Source organism: Schistocerca americana, chromosome 3, assembly GCF_021461395.2.
Source record: "Schistocerca americana isolate TAMUIC-IGC-003095 chromosome 3, iqSchAmer2.1, whole genome shotgun sequence".
Classification (NCBI taxonomy): domain Eukaryota; kingdom Metazoa; phylum Arthropoda; class Insecta; order Orthoptera; family Acrididae; genus Schistocerca; species Schistocerca americana.
The window spans coordinates 464,412,334-464,433,610 of NC_060121.1; positions in this window are offsets into that span (position 1 = coordinate 464,412,334).

Below are 21,277 nucleotides of genomic sequence, written 5' to 3' on the forward strand. Positions count from 1 at the left end.
ATGGACAACCCTGCAGAATTCATGGTGTCAGTTCCCTCCAGCACTACTCCAGACATTAATCGAGTCCATGCCACTTCGTTTTGCGGCACTTCTGCGTGCTCGCGGGGCCCTACACGATGTTAGGTAGGTGTACCAGTTTCTTTGGCTCTTCAGTGTAGTAAATTCGCTAATTACAACTACAAAAGTTATCGATAACTACAGAAAATAACATCAACTACCAATGTAAATGCATAGAAAGTGATGTCAACCACAATTCTTCTGTGCCTAAGAAAGTATCGTCGAAATGCTCTGAATAAACAACGTTGATAACATTTTTGGTTAATTACACAGGAACCACCCCATACAAAAACTTCCTAACATGTTTCTGGTTTCAAATATACATACATAATTTTTTGGTGCGAACAGAATTTCAATAAATATCACAGTAGCCCAAATAATCGCTTTACAGCGGCGCTGCTGTTTAAAAGTACAAGAACCTGTGAACACCCTAACTTTCGACACCTTGCGGATTTGTTGGTTATTTTTCTTTGAATGCTGTTAAACGTAACGTAGATGCTGAAGTCTGAAAGATACGGCACTTAAATCTACCGTACCACTGCTCCTCTGGACTCCATGAAACTTGGCCTCAGGGTCGTGACCATATCTTCAGTTGTGCACGTTTTAAGCAGCTTTTTCGCATGCGCAACTCGTGTGACATAATTGCCTTATGGACCAAATACATGAGGATTTGATAAACAACGTGCTCGGTTCACCATGAGCGCAGCTAGCCCTTGCCACTTGTAATGGGACATCTTCCTCTAGCATTACTTTTCTTCAGCAGTAGTTGTCGATACCAGTATTATTTTTCGAATTTTGGACAAGTCAGTGTTATCTCAGCTGCTTTTCTGAAAACTTTCATATAATTTTATACACAGTATGTTATATTTCAAGCTAAAATTTATAAAAAGTAATTACTTTATTTTGGACGTTATAATCGATAAGTACTAGTTCTGAATGTATAGTTAAAATTATATTTCTTAGAAACGTTTGAAATTACGATTTATTTGGCACACTTAAAATTTCTATTATTAATTACGCAATCTAGGACTTTTTGTTATGTGTATTTCTGGATTCATTTATGAAATAGTAATCGAAAGTGACAGAAATTCATTTGTCAAGAAAAATTGTAAACCCTTGGCAATATTATTATTTCCGCTGAGTGAGACAGTAGGAAACATGCCTCTGATGTGATCAGACGTATTTTTGTGTTTTGTGCTACCAATGTAATTTTGGCTTTTTAATGTGAAAAATCAGAATACTGTGGGGTATACTAAAATGTGACAAAATATATTAACGCAACAACAAAAATTCTACTACCTGTGTTTAATCAGTTCCTCAAACGGCACTTCGTGTTTGGAGTTGGTCATTTACTGTGCGGGAATCGAATTTCGTGTGCAGTGTAAACACGAACTATGTTGAATGGTACCAGAAAAATAAAGCTCTGAGAACGGATTGTGAGTCGTGCTTGGGTAGCTCAGTCGTAGAGTACTTGCCCACGAAGGCAAAGGTCCCGACTTCGAGTTTCGGTCTGACACACAGCTTTAATCTGCCAAGAAGTTTCACATCAGCGCACACTCCGCTGCAGAGTGAAAATGTCATTCTGGGAACAGAAAATTAATTAGCCGAAAAGGAACTAGGGCTTTTGAGAACAGATCCTTTTATTCAGAGAACGACGAAATCAAATAAGGGTGACTACAAGCGAACTTTTATCAAGGAAGTGGACAGTCAGTACAAGTTGTTGTGCGGGCGCGGCGTAAGAATATCTGATTTTCAGCCCGGAAGTAAATTCTTGAACTAATACATCTGTTAGAGATCTTGTACATTTATCCGAAAAAATGGAAAAGCACGAAAACTCCCACTTACAAAAAAATGCGAAATGGAGTGCTGCGAAAGCTTACACTTTATTCCTTTGTTGGCCGAAACTCTAATTAATTATGTACAAAGCAACAAAATTCGACAAAAGCAGTTCTTTCTTTTGTCAGGTAAGTTATGTATATTATTATTATGACTGTTGTTATAATTATTGCCAGTGGTTGTAGATGGTTCAAATGGCTCTGAGTACTATGGGACTTAACTGCTGAGGTCATCAGTCCCCTAGAACTGAGAAATACTTAAACCTAACTAACCTAAGGACATCACACACATCCATAGCCGCGGCAGGATTCGAACCTGCGGCCGTAGCGGCCGCGCGGCTCCAGACTGAAGCGCCTAGAACCGCTCGGCGACTCCGGCCAGTGGAATTAGGTGCTATTAAGATTAGTAATTGCAAAGTGAGCTGACAATATGTTAATCAGAGTTGTCACGGGTTTTAAATATTTTAAAAACTATGTTTGTGGTGTCACTTTCATTATTTGTTTGTTATAAACTGAACAGTTCTAGTTGTAGCTAAACTAATTGATTACACATGTTCCTAGCAACGAATGGATCTAATATTAAAGAGTACTCTGACATGATATTATTGAAAATTAAGTTGAAAAGGTGAAATTACTTACATTAGTCCTACATAATTATATAACAGTTAATTAAAGAATCTGAATTAACTTTAGTTTCTTGTGAAAGATAAGATAAATTAGTTCTTGGAATCATATGAGGAGTAAGCTCTTATGTTTCGACCGATAGGCATATCGTTTATGGGTTCTCCGGATGCAATGGAAGTTTGACACAACGACGCTATGCTGAGATGTTCCAGCAGCGATTGCAGCCATGTCGCTGTACTTGTCCATCTGTACACAGGCGCCATCGACAAACCGGATTCTGTGTTTTGTGTTTTATGTTTTGATGACTCCATATTACACGCATTTTACAGGCTGTTGTAAAGGCACTGGGGTAAGAAACAGATCAAAACATAATTACGTTATTACTCTGTAATGTTCTATCAGCGACGGCGAGTTATTCATAGTCCTCCTCGATAGCTGGCGGTCTGTCACGCCAAGGGGCCCGGGTTCAGTTCCCGGCTGGGTCGGAGATTTTCTCCGCTCAGGGACTGGGTGTTGTGTTGTCCTCCTTATCATTTCATCATCGTCAGTGGAAGGCAACGGGAAACCACCACTGGAATCACTTCCCTAGACGCTCATGCGGTAGACCTCTCTGGCGAGGCTTCCCCCATGACAAGACCCGCCGTAAGGCAGAATACGAAGTTAAAAAAGCGATTCACAACAGAATATTCAGAAAATATCCTGAACAGCCTCCGAAATTTTTTCGACTGAGTTCCGATCCATCCTGTACCATGTATTGAGCTTGTTAATAACGAAGGGCAAGGTCTCACCCAGTATTTCTACACACGAGCGCGTGCTGAAAATAGTGCCTCCGAATTTTTATACGAAAACTATTGAAGCTTTTTAAGGAAGACAAACGTTATTAACGTTTTACAACTTTATTCTTTACGTCTGCTTATCTGGAGTCCTCTTCCTCTAGAGGGATCCGAATTGTAGCGTGTAACATGGCGTTGCGTAACGTAACTATATCGGTGCGTGAGAAACAGTGTGCCGCAACCGAGTTTCGAATTCGAAAATTTCGTCCACAGATGGAGCACCCTTTCCTTCAGCATGACAATGCCAGACCACACATGAGCGCTGCGACATCAGCAACTCTCAGCGCCTTGGGTTCACTGTCATCGATCATCCTTCATACAGTTCCGACTTTACCCCTTCAATTTTCATCCGTTTCCAAAACTTAAAGAACACCTTCGAGGACTTCACTTTGAGACTGATGAAGCGGTGCAAGCAGAGGTGAGGATGCGGCTACGTCAACCAAGTCAAAAGCCGCACATATACCGATCTCAGTATTTATTGATAACCTACATAAATTAGCATGTTATGAGCCCTAATAGACAGAGCTGTAGTAAGGACTGTTGGCGGCTTGCCCCCCTCCGCCCCCTCCGCTCGCCCCCCCTCCCCCCAACGTACGTTAAAAGTCAGAAACATTTGGAACACTTTTTGCCGACTGACCTCTGTTGCAATTTGCTGCCATCTTCAGTGATCACAAAGTTGTGGCACCGTAATTCCCTGACGAAGTGTTGTTGTGTTGTCTTTGTCAACCGTGATTAAGTGATTAATAACAGTTAAGTGTACTTATATCTGAATGCTTTGTGAAATATGAGACATGCGATAACGGATCCACATTGCATCTGTGTCAAAATTTGTACCACAGAAGCTGATCGCTACGAGTTGCGCACGCTCCTGAGTTGTCAGTACCGTAAGACAAACGAAGCGTGTTCTCGAACTGTTCAAACAGGTAAGTTCAGATATTTCCATTCTTCGTATAATTGCTAGTCTTGGGAACAAACGACTTAACCTCCTGACATATTCTGCATATTTCCTTTCAATGTCCTAAGGAATATTTTTCCGAGGTAATTCGCGACTTAGGAAAAAAAAGTGTTGATTGCACAAAAGCGAGCTATAAGAATAATAAGCGGTGGTCATCCGCATTCGTCATGTAGGTACCTCTTCAAAAAGATAGGTATTTTAACTGCACTATCACAATACATACCGGGTGATCAAAAAGTCAGTACAAATTTGAAAACTTAATAAATCACGGAATAATGAAGATAGAGGTAAAAATTAACACACATGCTTGGAATGACATGGGGTTTTACTAGAACCAAGAAAAAACAAAGTATTGCTAGACGCGTGAAAGATCTCTTGCGCGCGTCGTTTGGTAATGATCGTGTGCTCAGCCGCCACTTTCGTCATGCTTGGCCTCCCAGGTCCTCAGACCTCAGTCCGTGTGATTATTAGCTTTGGGGTTACCTGAAGTCGCAAGTGTATCGTGATCGACCGACATCTCTAGGGATGCTGAAACACAACATCCGACGCCAGTGCCTCACCGTAACTCCGGACATGCTTTGCAGTGCTGTTCACAACATTATTCCTCGACTACAGCTATTCTTGAGGAATGATGTTGGAAATATTGAGCATTTACTGTAAAGAACATCATCTTTGCTTTGTCTTACTTTGTTATGCTAATTATTGCTATTATGATCAGATGAAGCGCAATCTGTCGGACATTTTTACAACTTTGTATTTTTTTGGTTCTAATAAAACCCCATGTCATTCCAAACATGTGTGTCAATTTGTACCTCTCTATCTACATTATTCCGTGATTTATTCAGTTTTAAAATTTATACTGATTTTTTGATATTCGCTATTGAAATTAATCATAAATAATCAACCACAATTTGAGAAGAGTAGTGACGTCCATATCTACAACACTAGAGGGAAAAATAATCTTCAATGCCATTACTAGAAATGTCAATGGCTCAGAGAGGAGTTCAATATCCACTGACATAAATTTTTGGTCTTTTACCCAATAACATAAAATGCCTGACTGGTAGCAATACAATTTTTAAATACAACATAAAATCATTCCTCCCGGTCAATTCCCATTCCATGAACGAATTTTTATTGAAAAATTGTTAGGTTGCAAAAAGAACCTAGTTTTTATACATAGCTGCATGTGTAGGCCAGTCCGCAGCTCATGGTCGTGCGGTAGCGTTCTCGCTTCCCGCGCGCAGGTTCCCGGGTTCGATTACCGGCGGGGTCAGGGATTTTCTCTGCCTCGTGATGACTGGGTGTTGTGTGATGTCGTTAGGTTAGTTAGGTTTAAGTAGTTTTAGGGGACTGATGCTCATAGATGTTAAGTCCCATAGTGCTTAGAGCCATTTGAACCATTTTTGTGTAGGCCTAAAAAGTATTTTCATTAATATTAAGACTAATTGTGTATACGTATCCAGTAAATTGACCTGTTCATCGTCGTGTCAATAATAAAATCGTTCAAAAGATGTACAGACATGTAACTAACTAACTAAATAACAAAAAAACATATTCCTCTCTCACATCCTCCAACTCTGCAGTGACCGCGCTACTTACAAGTCTGCCACTGAGGTAAGCGGTCACCTTAGACCAGGGTCGAATCCACCGACATCAATTAAAATTAAGCACATCTTACATTACTGTCTGTGTAAGTATTTTTGATTGTTGCTGAGCAGGAAGACTGTGCTGTTAAAAAGCTCTTCAGGTTAGTTGACGTTTTCGGATTCGGCTGTTCGTTGCCAGATTCATATTTTTATAAAATACGGTTCAGAACCACGGCCCACTCGAACACTTGATTCGGACCGCATGCGGCCAGCGGGCCGCAGTTTGGCGACCGCAGTCCTACAGTGACGGCATCACCAAACTGGTCTCTCGTTGGCAGTAACTGATTCCTTGCCAGGGTCATTACGCTGAGGAATAACTAGGTAGACATGAAGAATAAATACGTATTATGCTAATAATGATTCTTTTATTTAAAAAGTTGTAAGTGTTTTCACATAAGAAATTCGGAGGCATAATATTTTAACTAAAGTTCAGTCTTCATCACAACACTTTTGTCTCAATAACATAGGTGACCGGTTTCGGTTATATTTATATAACCGTCTTCGGACCCATGGCTTCCTTGGAGGATGGTAGGCGAAGCCATGGGTCTGAATATGGTTATATAAATATAACCGAAACCGATCACCTATGTTATTGAGACATATGTGTTGTGATCAAGACTGAACTTTAGTTAAAATATAATAATCTGTTGATCACTGTATTCAAAAATGTTTACCAAAATCGGAGGCATAACTTCTCGGCACGCCCTCTTGGTACTGTGTAAGTAATTCTTTCTCGATAGCTGTAAGTGCGTCGCGAGTCCCCATGGACTGGACGTATCACATGTCTCGTTCCATAGACATTAAAGATGTAACCCAGATCTTTGTTGCTCATTCTAGGGATCAGTAGTGTCTGCTGCCAGCTATCCTCCCTTTGACGATCAAAGAGTCACAATGAACTTTCCTTCCACTACAGGAATCGGAACTACCTGCCTTAAGAGCGTGCGCCAGTGCGTGTTAGTGACCTCGACTCTAGGAGCGGACTAACCGCAGCGGTAAGAGTGACACGTGCCGTGCTCTTATCACTGACTCGTGCCTCACTGCATCGAGTTCCGAGAGTGTCAACTGAACTCTGTACTGAACATTTCTGGTGCGGAAGTAGCGATGTTAGATTCTATCGCATAGGGTTTTGACCAACATGGATAAAAGTGAAATGTATTGCACTGTATCTTTTGGCCTCATTGCAATTCGAACTTCTTCCATTGGACAGATTACGAATATGGAGGATATTGTAAACTGTTCCGTCAAATAAACACAGCAAGAAGAAATTATACAGACTACCACATCTTTTTATGTGAGTGGTTCATCTCCTAAAAGCGTGTAATTAGGTTTTGCAAACTGACTTTTTTTGTCTAAGATGCAATGGAGGAAGTTTTTGAAAATATCAGAAAGTGAATGAAAATGCAAAGGGACAGATAAAAATTCTGGGGTTCAGGGAATCCATAAACTTTTTGGCAGAAAATGAGGAAAACCTTGCTCAGAACAAAACTAAAGCGAAAGCGATAAAGGGAAGCAGAATGGAAACATTCTTCCTTAATGTCTATGTTTCGAATCGCTGTACTGTGATTCGGGATTCTACTGGTGCCTCTGGATGACTGAACATTGTCAAAAAACAGTTCATGCTCACTCATGAAAGACTGTTCAGTACTTTTCGGAAAAGTGAAGTTACGAGGAAGAAATCGCCGTCGTGATTGGGTAAATGCTAAACGCGGGTATTGAGAAAGAGGGGGAATGTTATCCAAAATATTATTGTTGTTGTGCAGCTGCAGTTGTTTGTGTTCTTTTGCTCGTCGTGGCTGCGTGTTTACATTAATGATAGCGGGTAGCCACGAAGCCGGTAGCCTGTGCCGTCATCGCTATTCAAATTGCACTCTCTCTTTCAGATTTCAACTGCGTTCCGGACATTGCTTCTATCAATGTTACTTTCTTTGCCTAGCACTTGGATGTTTTTAAAATCTATAACCTGGTCACATTCTTCTATGCGTCCGCTACCCAAGATTTGACAGGTTTTCACAAGTGTACGCGACATCGTTTTTACATCTACATTTATGTGACGACTCTGCAATTCATACTTAAATGTCTGGTTGAGGGTTCTTCGAACCACCTTCAGACTATTTCTCTACCGTCCCAATCTGTAAGAGCCCGTGGGAAAATGAACGCCTAAATCTTTCTGTATGAGTTCTGATTTATCTTATTTTATTACAACGACAATAGAATATTACGCATTCAGAGAAGAAATTGGTGATTGAAATTTCGTGAAAAGATCTCGCCGCAACGAGAACTGCATATTGTTTAATGGTTACTACCCCAAACTCGCTTATCGTATTCGAAACACTCTCTCTCCTATCTCGCGATAATATAAAATGAGCTGGCCTTCTTTGCACTTTTTCGACGTCCACCGTCAATACTATCCGATAAAGATCTCATATCGCCCATCAGTACTCTAGTATAGGACAGACAAGCACAGTGTACGCAGTCAATTTTGTAGACTCGTCGTATAGTCTAACTGTTCTGCCAACAAAAAGCCTTCCCCACAACATTATCTATGTGACTGTTCCAATTGGAAGATGTGTATAGAATGAGGAATGGCATCTTGTTTGTAATGTTTATCACTACTAGTATCTTGGCATGCCTTAATACATACGTACTATTCGGCTAACAGAGGTTGTTGGTACGGAAGGAGCGAGTGAGTGAGTCAGTTGCAGAGAGAGAGGGAGAGAGTTGAGTCACTGTCTATCACAACAGTGGCTACATTCCGTCTCTTTTTTGTTACTCACAGCGATAGCTGGGCCCTAAGCAGCCAGCAAGTGCCACTTCTGAATACGATATCAGAAGAGTGCGAATACTAACATTTATATCGATTTGGAACATAGTTTCTACAACAGGGAGTCTATATAGTGCCATAAAAATCGACAATAACTACAAAATGACACAATATTTGTCATTCTTTAGTTTCCTAAGGACCCAGGGGCGGGGGGGGGGGGGGGGGGGGGTGGGTAAGAAATGGCACATGACAGAGCAGTTTATCTACAATTCTCTCTTAACCTACAGATATTTACCGAATAATGTCGTTTTCCTTTAACAACAAAAACTGCTAGTAAACACCGGAAGACCCGACCTTTTGCAGAAAGCGGAGTTTTCTTCACTACACTTTCAGGCAAATCAGCGAATTTGGAACGTAGGAAACTAATATGGAATGAAATACCTACATTATTTAAGGTGCGAAATAAGCCACCACAGTTGCAGCTTAATAGAAAATGACACAGACGTGATAATAAATCGTAAAAAGCAATAAAAGTGATTCCCAGCACAGAAGAAACCAGTTCTGAAATTGTTGCTAAATTTGAGCCACAAACGGCAAAAATCTTCAACACTCTCGGTTTTGAAGCAAAATTAATAACATTTACAAAATTATTCATGCATTAGAAAGCAGAGAGAAGTGTAAAAATGGGCGAATCATTAGCCTATACAAAAAAAATTTTACGTATCAAGTGAAGTGCCTATGATAATAGCAACCCACAACAACAGAAATATAGACTTCGCATTCATGAAATACGTGTTGATATTCTCTTGCTTTCAGCGTAGTAAGCTGCAAACATAGACAAATTCAAAAGCATTGCTGCATCAGTAGTTTGTAGCTTTTATTACTGAATTTGTGTGACTCAGCTGATTTTATATGTATTTCACGATAATTCATGTCTCTTCGTAATTTACTAACTCATGGAACGCACAAATATTGCAAGTATTTCGATGATTAGGTAGAAGATATGTAAAAAAGAACATTATCCTTATAATCTGTGGAACTGTCTGTTTTCTCACCACTTGGAGTGCTAATGTCGCTCCATCTGCCAAACGGTAACAACGTTCGTACCAGAGAGTACCCTGTTTGTATTTATTACTGTGATTGAATCATCACTGAGTGAGGAGCTTTGATGGCGGACGGGGACGTGCCGAATAAAGAATGAATTTTATCTGAGATGCTCCTTGCTGTAATTGAGGATGACAGGAAGATGATTTCATAGAGGGACGACAAATTTTGGAAAAGGTAACATGAAAATATTTTTTATTTGCTGAAAGTGCTAATGGCGAAGTATAGTAATGCAAAGATTACATTGTGTTTAACAGTATATGTGTTTTGGTATCCAGGGCGAATTACCAACCCAGTGACGAGAATCTTAGTTATTATATGTCATCATACACCTTACCCGTCGGGTTAGCCAAGAGCGCTAATGAGCTGCTTCCTAGACTCGTGTAGGCGCGCCGGCCGCGGATCGAATCCGCCCAGCGGATTAACGACGAGAGCCGGTGTGCCGACCCAGCCTGGATGTGGTTTTTAGGTGTTTTCCACGTCCCGGTGAATACTGGGCTGGTCCGCATGTCCCACCTCAGTTACACGACTAACAGACGTTTGAAACCGTTCGCACTATTTCATGGCTTACACTACACGCGAGCGGGGGTACACAAATTCCGTCCTGGGGGTACGGGGTGGCGACAGGAAGGGCATTCGACCACCATCTGACACTAACATTGCCAAATCCCGACCGACCCCGCATTGAAGTGGGATAAAGGCCCAAGGAAATGATGATATGTCATCATCCACATTCATTCAACAATATTTCATTTGAAATGTCAAGAGTAACTTTTAGACAACCTAAATATTGTTTGAATTAGTTTTCATGGTGTATAACAACACTAAGGAAAGATCATAGTTTCTTATGAATGTGAGTCACTTCTGTTTCATTAAAGTGATCAGAAGTTCACTTTAATTTCAAAATAGTTTTTTATTCACTTGCAAATATTTCACTGAAGCTTACCCTCACGGACTGAGTGAAAATCGTAATATTACTCCACTGTCACGCCATGAACTATGTCGTGGGCAGGGAACTGAATTTTTGGAAAGACGCAAAATTCTTATACGGGAATGCAACCTAAAGCAAATGATAAGGCAGTTGGCTGCACAGTGACAGGACACTGCTGTTCAGCATATCGTATTACAGAGAAGAACTGAGTTATCCTTTTCAAAGGTAAGAATCAATCGTAGATCCTAACCGAACTTTTTCAGATGAAATTAAGAACTGCATTAATTTGCAAAATTTTATATAATTCAGTAGTTGGGTAGAGCATAGTTTTCTATACGCGACATTTACCCACTGTGTGTGTGTGTGTGTGTGTGTGTGTGTGTGTGTGTGTGTTTGATGAGGAAGCCATGCGATGTATTGTTGCTAACCATTCTTTGTATTCAACTGCATTTAATATATAGTCCGGTTCAGCTTAGATTAATTTGTGTTACACACATCGAAAGTAATTTACACAATCAGCGTCCGCGTTGAAAAGCAGGGCAGCTAAGGCTGTTCTAGATCACTGTACGTGGACGACACATAATCGTAAGTTAAAAGCCACACAGTTTCGAGTTACAGCTTGTTAGATGACTAGTTACATATTAAACTTCCACAATGTAAATTGCTCGTAATTGTAATTCCTAGGTGTTATGTTGAATTGACAGCCTTTACATTTGTGTAGTTTATCGTGTAACCGAGATTTAACGGATTTCTTTTAGTACTCATATGGATGACCTTATTCAGAGACATCTAGCACTTTTCACACCACACAGATATCATATCTAAGTCTTTTGAAATTGTTCTTCATCTTCTGATTACTTTACTAGACAGTAAATGACATCATCCGCAGACAATTTAAGTGAGCTACTTTTGTATAGATTAGGAATAACATAGGGCCTATAATACTTCCTACGAGGAACGCCTGACATCACTTCTGTTTTACTCTATGATTTTCCGTCGATTACTACGTACTGTGATTTTTCTATCAGCAAATTACGAATCCAGTCGCACAACTGAAGCGATAATCCATAGGCACGCAATTTGATTAGAAGTCTCACGTGAGGAAAGGTGTCAAAAGCCTTCTGCAAATCCTGAAATAAGGATCCAATTTGAGATCCCCTGTCGATAGCACTCATTACTTCCAGCGAATAAAGAGCTGTTTGTGTTTCACAAGAATGAGTTTTCTTAATTCGTGCTGACTGTGTGTCTCAATAGACCGTTACCTTTGACGTAATTCATATGTTCCAAAAGCCTACTGCATGCTGATGTCAGAGATATGTGTATATTGTTCGTTGTATTACTCTTGTTTCCTCTCTTGAGTACTGGTGTGACCTACGCAACTTTCCAGTCTTTTGGTACGGATATTTCGTAGAGCAAGCTGTTGTGTACGGTTGCTAAGAATGCAGCTATTGTATCAGCATACTCTGAAAGGAACCTAATTGGTATGGCCTACCATCTGGACCAGAAGACTTGCCTTTATTAAGTGATTCAAACTGCTCAGCTATACCGACGGTATCTGGTTCTAAGTTACTCATGTAGGCAGCTGTTCTTGATTAGAATTCCAGAGTATTTACTTCGTCTTCTTCGGTGAAGGGATTTCGGAAAACCGTGTTTAATAACCCTGATTTAGTGGCCCTCTTATCAGTATTATTTCCAGTAGTATCGCGCACTGAAGGTATTGATTGTGTTTTGAAGCTGGCGTACTTTACGTATGAAAAGAAACTCTTTGGATTTTCTACCAGATTTCGAGACAAAGTTTCGATTTGAAGCTATTCAAATTACTTATCTCGCACTGAAATTCGTGCTAAGTTTCGGCCTTCAGTAAAACGCCGCGAATCTTGGGAATTTTGCGTTCTTTTGAATTTTGCATGGTTTTTTCTTCGCTTCTGCAACAGCTTTCTGACCTATTTTGTGTATCAGGGGGCGATAAGTATCATCTTTAACTAACATATTTGGTACAAATCTCTCAATTTACGACAGTACTCAGCCATCCAGGGACAGGAACAGAACCAGTGCGCGATTTGCAGAGAGAGGCAGGGGGCTGTAATGTATGAAAGCATTCCATCGTCTGATTTTAAATTACCTACGCATCCCAACCAGGGATATTTCCCGCTCACTGGATATGCAAAACTAAACGTCTAGTTAAAATTTTTAGGGTTGTACACAGAAAGTGTTAACGTTATTACGATTTTAACATTAACATGTTTGCTCATCAGTTCTGGAAAAAGCAATATGTATTTGAACTTTCAAAACATTTCAAACAGAATCATTATTCTCGTGTTGTCATGATTACTTTAATGTAGCTCCGACATCTGTTACTTGCGAACTTGTGAGGCAGGTAGCATTACTAGTGAGATGAGTGCGTGCAGGCCTGTAAGAACTAGTGAACTTCAGCATGTCTTTGAAACATGCTCCATAGGACCAGTGCGGTAGCGGAAACGTGTGAAAACGTTGGCAGCCAGGATACTAACTAGAGTGCTGAAGATTTAAGGGGAGCCGCGTGGGATTAGCCGAGCGGTCTTCAGGCGCTTCAGTCATGGACTGTGTGGCTGGTCCCGCCGGAGGTTCGAGTCCTCCCTCGGGCATGGGTGTGTGTGTTTGTCCTTCGGATAGTTTAGGTTAAGCAGTGTGTAAGCTTAGGGACTGATGACCTTAGCAGTTAAGTCCCACAAGATTTCGCACACATTTGAACAACATTTAAGTGGAATGGTGAATCCAACAAAACAGAAGGGTAATGATGGTGCTAACAAAGAGAAAGATAGAGGATCTTCAGGGACTGAACACTGTAAGTAGGCTCAAGGTAGGAATGGGAGTAACAGTAGGCTCTAAATTATAGTGGGTAATTGTGTTCCTTTATCATATTTTCAAAATTGGCAAGAGACTAAGCCGCAGCTATCTGTAAATGATGAACTTGAGAATATGCATAGTTTGTTCAGAAGTTCGTGAAATTACAATGGGAAGCATGGTACGTATACATAGCGATAACACATTTTTAGCTGCTGTTTTTACTAATAATGCCAAAACACTGGATGATAAAGTCGGTGATCATGAAAAGTTAATTTTACACATGAAATGCATAGAAATCATACGTAGCAATGGAATATAAAGTATACAAAAATTGTTGTGGGGAAAGCGACATCAAGAAAAAGCAGTCACAACTGTTTTATTGCTCAGATTCGTATATATAATAGTTACACACAAATTATTATTCAAATTATATTCCACAGGAATGTGCTTCATTCTTGTTACGGAGTAGTCAAACGCTGGCACGCCAGCCGGATATACTAGAGTAGAGTGAGTGTGACAAGGCGTCAGCCAATTGCACCCTGACTGACGCCTCTCCAGGACGACAACGCGACGGCAGCGGCCTCTATGCGAAGTCAGAACGTTTCGTGAGTGGCAGTACTGGTACGTTGGACAGACGGGGAGTTCAGTCGGCACCAGGCTTAAGTAACATCGCAGAAGCTGGAGATTGAAGAAGCCTGATTCATCCTTTGCAGAACATTACCTGAACAATAACCAGAAATACATAGTAGATGTACAAGTCTTACACAAAGAAGAAAAGGGTGCTAAACTCAGTCAACTAGAAATTTCAGAAATTAAAAGACAGATGTGTACATATCCACCCCTGTTATTCAATTATTCACCTCTTTTAGATGAGATCACAACCCCAGGATATAAGCAAAACTTTGGGCCCGAGTCTATCGTAGTTAAACAGTTCTTGGCTGTTGCATAGCTTCAGTTCTGTCATGTTAATGTAATTGCTAAATTGTGTAATTATGTATGTAATTTGTTAAAAAATGCTCATGGATGTAATTTTACATTAAACTATGCATCGATAGCTTAAGAAGTTGGAGCTGATTACCATTGCCTTGCTATCATGTTTATGTGTGCATTATCATCTTTGGGAATCAGTAACGTACTTGAGAATGGGCTTATAAACTGAAACCTAGGTTGTGCAGCAACATTAGTAATAAATTGAGACACCAAGGAAAAAACAGAGTTTGGTTGCTCAAGAAGAATAACATTAAATATGATGTGTTGAAGAACCATCTTGTGTGTGTCGAAGCGGATGTTACATCAACAAAGCTTGCACCTTATAAAAATGTACCCCTTCTACTGTGTAATCGTTTATATAATGCTTAATCGTCGTGCACTGGGTGCACCGCAAAATGTAACTAGCTGCCCATGATTTTGTGAATGATATGGCAGATGTGTACCATATACAGACTTTTTTTGATTCCATATATTCTGTGTTTTCTCAAAGTCAGAAAAATCAAAGAATACGGTTTATACAGGATAAGGTGGCCTAAACGCAGTTACCAATTATCGTCCAAAGCGCTGGGTGAGCTCATTCGTTTGTTCAGAAGGGGAGGACGACAAACGTTTGCCAACTTGAGCACGTTTGACGATGACAGAATCGAGATGTACGCCCTGCAGTCTTTCTCAAACGATTTTACAGATACTATTTGGTAAAAAATATCATTTTCGCGTTCCTTACAGGTTTCTCTGTGTCAGGTTCATGATAAAGTGACCATCATTTCGCTAATGGTCATAGTTATTTGTGAAATTTCTTGGAAGTAACAAACTGAGCGAAATTCGAAAAAGTTTGCAATGAAAAATGGGGGTCGCTATGATTTAGCGTTTGGTGCAAATTAAATATGTTGCTAAGTATGAAATTTAGCTAACATATCGAATTTTTCTTTAGCTTCAGTGGTGGTCTCTATCTGTAACCAACCTCGAGAAAATTGGTCTGATGTAACATACTTATTTGCTATCGCGTCGCGCCAGCGATGAATTCAGAATAAAATATCCACATCATTCCTCATTATTCATAAACGGTTTGAGATAGAAACGAGATTCCGGCAAATGACAGAACACAAAATGGAGAGTATTTTACTATCTGGTTCTTAAGCACATTATCTACTGTGTTAATGCACTAACTACAGACTTATTCAATGAAAGAATTTAATTTTTAGTGGCCATCGATAGCTGGTGGAACGAGTAAGGTTACAGGTTCTGGAACAATTTAAGTGAAGACAATATACGTTTATTTTGTACTGAGGATGTGTTTTCTTAATAAGCTACTGATTTGACTTTTCCTCAGTTCCTCAATAAACTTAATAAACCACTGTTTCAGAATTCTCTATCAACTGCGTCTGCACAACGTGTAGGGAGGTGACACTGTGTATACTCTGCTGTCTTTTGGCAAAAGAAGAAAATTTTAACGTGGCAGCCAGACAAGTGTGTAAGTTTTACTCAAAATTCGCCGCTAATGACGCTTCTCTGAAAGTCACAAATGAATAACAAACCAAGCGAAAATAGATCTCTGCGTTTTCAGCGAAATTCTTTTTAGATACCAATCAAAGCAGGGTGACAGATCTTTCTGAATGGTCAGGATGCAAGTGTGGGCTTGGAGGAGCTCCACTTAATATTTGCAATAAATGTGAGTGTAGGCGTCAGTTTAGACAGGCACTTCCCCTCCAGCACTCGGCATTTCCCCTACAGCGCCTGTCTGTGGCCCCCACCACCACCACTCTCCTCACGTGTGCCTGGTGACTTCGCATCTACCGGCCACAGCATTTAGCATGTATTATACTACACGGTATTGCATAAGAATTATACCATCAGCCATTAAACTAGGCCATTCTTTTATGTACATTGGGTTGCTTTGTCATGTAATGCTGTTTGAGCTCTTCTTGAAAGTCACAGTTCTCTGAAAAGATAGTCGTCGTGGTTCCCAATCAACTTGTGAACTATCTAAATTTGAAGGGTTGCTAAAATATATCACAAAGTGCTTACTTATAATGGAATTAGTTGTTTTATGTGGCTCTAGAAGTTTTGCAAATATTATCGTTCTTTATGCAAAGCAGAAATTCTTAGTCCTTAAATCAAGATATTGATGTGGCTATAAAAGTTCTTGAACCACTGAAAACAAATGACTTACCACAAATTAGGATGATAGTGCAATGGTTCGAGAAAAAGCACGCATTCTGGGAAATTACAATCAGAGAACCACCTTGCGATGAATACAAGGAATTTCAAACATATCGGAAGAAATTTTTTCCAGTCTTTCGAAGACAGTATAGAAAATCGCTTTGAAGAACTGGATTCCTTTTCGAATGAAATTGTATTAAATTCAGACACATGGCCTTCAGAAGAATTTGAATGCGTGTCTTATAGCAACATATCGATTCCCCATTTATCTAAGAAGGTTCACGGTGTAGTTAATTAAATGCACTGCGCACTTCGGTGGGTCCGTTATTGGCTACCTCTAGCGTCCACCGCTTCCAGATGGGAACGCCAATTTCGCGAGCCGCCGCATCACCGCGGGAAACGCTTGCCGCTACCTTCGCCGGGCTGTAGTGGGAATCGGCCTAATGCTTCCACGGCGTAAACGGCGACGGTCTCCGCGCATTCCGCCCTTGTTTGTATAGCAAGTCCATCTCGTGGCAGTAGTGTCCTTTTGTGGCATTTGCAACCCCTGGTTCCTATGTGAATAACGATCCTTGTTGTATGTCTGATGTGCCATGTCAATTTGTAAACGTTATTTCGACTCCTCTGTACGCACAGTTCCCGTTACCATATTATTTTTTGGACTTCTTCAGTGATTTACGCTTCGAGTTATCTGCTTCGATCTTCTTCAGTGCTCTACTTGTTTTACGTGCGATTTGTACTTTGACCGTTGGGAGGGGGTTGGAGGGAGGTGGAGAGAGAGGGGTGTATCGTGATGTACTAGCGGCTTGGTAGAATTATATACACTGCTGGCCATTAAAATTGCTACACCAAGAAGAAATGCAGATAACAAACGGGTATTCATTGGACAATTATATTATACTGTAAGTAGGCTGTTTAGGTTTTTGTATTGGTAACGCCACCTCTGTATGAAAATCACTGGCTGTGCTGTGTGCAGTCTGTGGCTGCTTTGCATTGTTGTAATACTCGCCATTGTAGCGTTAGGCAGCTGGCTGTGAACAGCGCGTAGCGTTGCGCAGTTGGAGGTGAGCCGCCAGCAGTGGTGGATGTGGGGAGAGAGATGGCGGAGTTTTGAAATTTGTCATGAACTGCTATATTTATATATGATGATATCAAGGTAAATACATTGTTTGTTCTCTATTAATATCTTTCATTTGCTAACTATCCCTATCAGTAGTTAGTGCCTTCCATAGTTTGAAACTTTTTTTTAGCTGGCGGTAGTGGCGCTCGCTGTATTGCAGTAGCTTGAGCAGCGAAGATTTTTGTGAGGTAAGTGATGTGTGAAAGGTATAGTTTAATGTTAGTCAGGGCCATTCTTTTGTAGGGAATTTTGAAAGTCAGATTGCGTTGCGCTAACAAAATATTGTGTGTCAGTTTAAGCACAGTCATGTATAATTGTTCAAAGGGGACGTTTCATATGTCGACCCTTAGCCTAGGATACCTCACTGGAATCTTCTGATTTTTTCTTGTAGTTTGTGTATTTAGTGTAGCTTTTGTTTATTGCTAGCGCGTAATTGTAGAGAGAATCTCCTTTGTAGTTGTAGCCTTTCATTGTTGTACAGTAAAACTGTTGTGGCATGCATATAGATTTGCTCCAAGTATTTCGCAGCTACGCTTGCAATTAACTAGATATTATTTTCAGTGCTATGTTAATGTGTTCTCCTATTTTTGCACTTCAAATTGTGCTTTTCTGTGTTGTCGTGTGAAATACTGTGACAATAATGGCGTGTGAAAAACGTAATACTATCACATGTAAAACCGTTTATTGAAAGATAATCTGCTTTTTAACTTAGTCTTTGTCATAAAATTTTTCGCTTCACATTACTAATATGCTTTGTCAGACTTAGAATCTGTTAACATACAACAATTTTTGAAGTTAAATATCCAATCAAGAACCAAGAGAACTTATTTAAACAGAAATGACGAATGCATTGTTACAGTGAACAGATGTCACAGTGTTATTGTGTGTGTACATTCTTGCTTGTTTGTTGCACGATTACGTAACGACTATAAGGCTCACATACTTAGAACATTTACCAGTACTGCTAATGAGATTTTAATGCAACATTTTGGTTTATTTGAAAATACATTCTGAATTTAAAGTGCTTTCTGAGAGATACCAGATGACACAGAGGTTAGTTTATGTGACAGCTACACGATTTTTATCACGACGCTACTAATGAGTGACAATTTAGAATGTTGCTTTTGCGGTGTATCTGTTTTATATCTGCACAGTTTTCTGAATTCTTCTGGAAAGAAAAACATGTTTTAGTAGTAACTTTTGTGGTATAGCAACAATGAGACAGCCTTTTTCGTGGCACAACATTACGTTACTGTACAGTACTTTCTTCATCACGCCAATAAGCATAATAACTACGACATCTATACGCAAAGCATTTCACTTTTGTTTATCATGTGGTAAGTACATTGACTTCTGCAGAACTTAGTTTTCGGACGACGATAACTACGACACTTCCACAGAGATTATGTTGCGACAAGATGCACAGTTTAGCGCTACAGTACACGCATTTGAGTGATTAATCTTATACTTAAAACACTTATTTTTAAAGATTTTTTTAATTACAAAGAAAGTTTTCCGTGATACATTTCATTCCATTGCGGTAATTTGTAACACCTGGGAGTATAATTACATTTATCCTCAGGCGGGTAAACGCTTACTTTGTGTACCATGTGTTTGGCAAGCACAAGGAGCCCTAGCTAATATGGTATTTGCTTATACAATTTTACACATCGGTACCATATTTTTCTAACACTCAAATTACACAGCTATCTGATCATTTAACAGAGAAAGAAACTTTTTTTACTACATCTGTGACACATGTTTACGCAATTACACAGTTGGGTAACTTCACACTTATGAAACTGTATTTTGTCTGTACTTTGAGAAACGCTCATATTTTTCGGAATCATTGTGATACTATGAGAGCTTTGAATGATGTATTTCGTATGGGGTCATGATTTTTAAAGTACGTTTCAGGCAGATGACACTATTGACATGAGCAGAGAATTTTTTAGGTTTTGAAATTATTGGAGGAAGCTAGGACGATTTTGAGAGTTGACTAAGATGTTATGATATTATTATGATGACGATGTGTATTATACTGTTGAGGTATGTTTATGATCAATAAGATGATGCTACCGTATATGAGGAATAAGAAGTATGTTGGAAACCAAGAATCGTACTTTAAGAGCTATTAAATGTGTGTAAATGTGTGACTGTATCACAATGCTGACGAATTTTTTTTTTTGGACGCTGTTATATTTACAAGATTTTGTTTCTACACATTTGTTACGCAAATTTTCGACCTGTGAAATGTTTATATGAGACTGTCACTGTAGCGGAAACTGCTGTCGTAAATATGTCGGTAAGAAAGGTAAGTGACCGTGACGTAATGCGTTGCGAGCGGCCAGGTGTGCCAGTTGCCTGGAGGAAAAGCCATTATTGCGAGCCCTTTTCAGCGGCACAGGTAGAAAAAAAAGGGGACGCCATTAACCTCGCTTCTGACATTCCTTTGTAGAAAGCATCGCAAAAACGACACGGTCGAACTTGAAAACATATGATTACACTAGCTCTTAATTTACGATATTTACTGAAATGCCTAATGAAATGACGAGAAATATTTTTACATCTGCACACCTGATTATGACAAGCGTCTTTCTATGAGAGTTGAGAGAATTTCTACTAACTTATGAAATGTCACATGACTACTGAATGATATTTTTATGCTTTGCTTTTCATAGTTGCTTATTTCATTTGATATCTGGTTTCCAGCTGTGTTGCAGCATTGCTTTTATAAAATGAAATGCATTTGCTAATGTGAACACTTTCTGTCAACAGATCTATTAAATAATTATTTTATGATCCACATTCTTTAAAAAAGAAGCACTTGGAAAGGAAAGAACAATAAGAAGGAACTAGTAACAGTAACACATAATTTTCTTTTCAAGTACATGGTAATATTTCTTTTACAATAAGTTGTTGTGGTGCACCACTTTAATTAGTTAGACATTAAGATGTGATTATACATTTCCCTTATCTGCATTGTTATCTTTAGTGTACTATTTTTTCTGCTTGAGCTATGTCATGTTTAGGTATAAGTTACTGCTGTTTGCCAGGCATAGTGCTACTGAACTTTAATTTGTGTTACTCTGCTAAGCCAGATTTATTTTTTTGTTGCTGCACATTGGCTCATATTAGTTGTAATGTTGCATTGCTTGGTAATTTAGATTTACTGTAGCTTGCTTTGCAATTTTCCAATTTTTTGGTCATTGCTGTTTGTGTTACTTATTTTGTGCTGCTGCATTGCCTCGTCCCTTAGTTTAGCATCTGAGCTCAGTAGATTTAAGTTAGCTTAAGAGGGGGTAGCCTCTAAGAGAATGAGTTAAGATGAATTGGAAGAAATGCATTGAGAAAACAGGTTTAGGTAGGATTTTCTTGGAAATAAATGTTGAGGTAAGAAATGTGTGAACATATAAATACAGAAAGCATGCT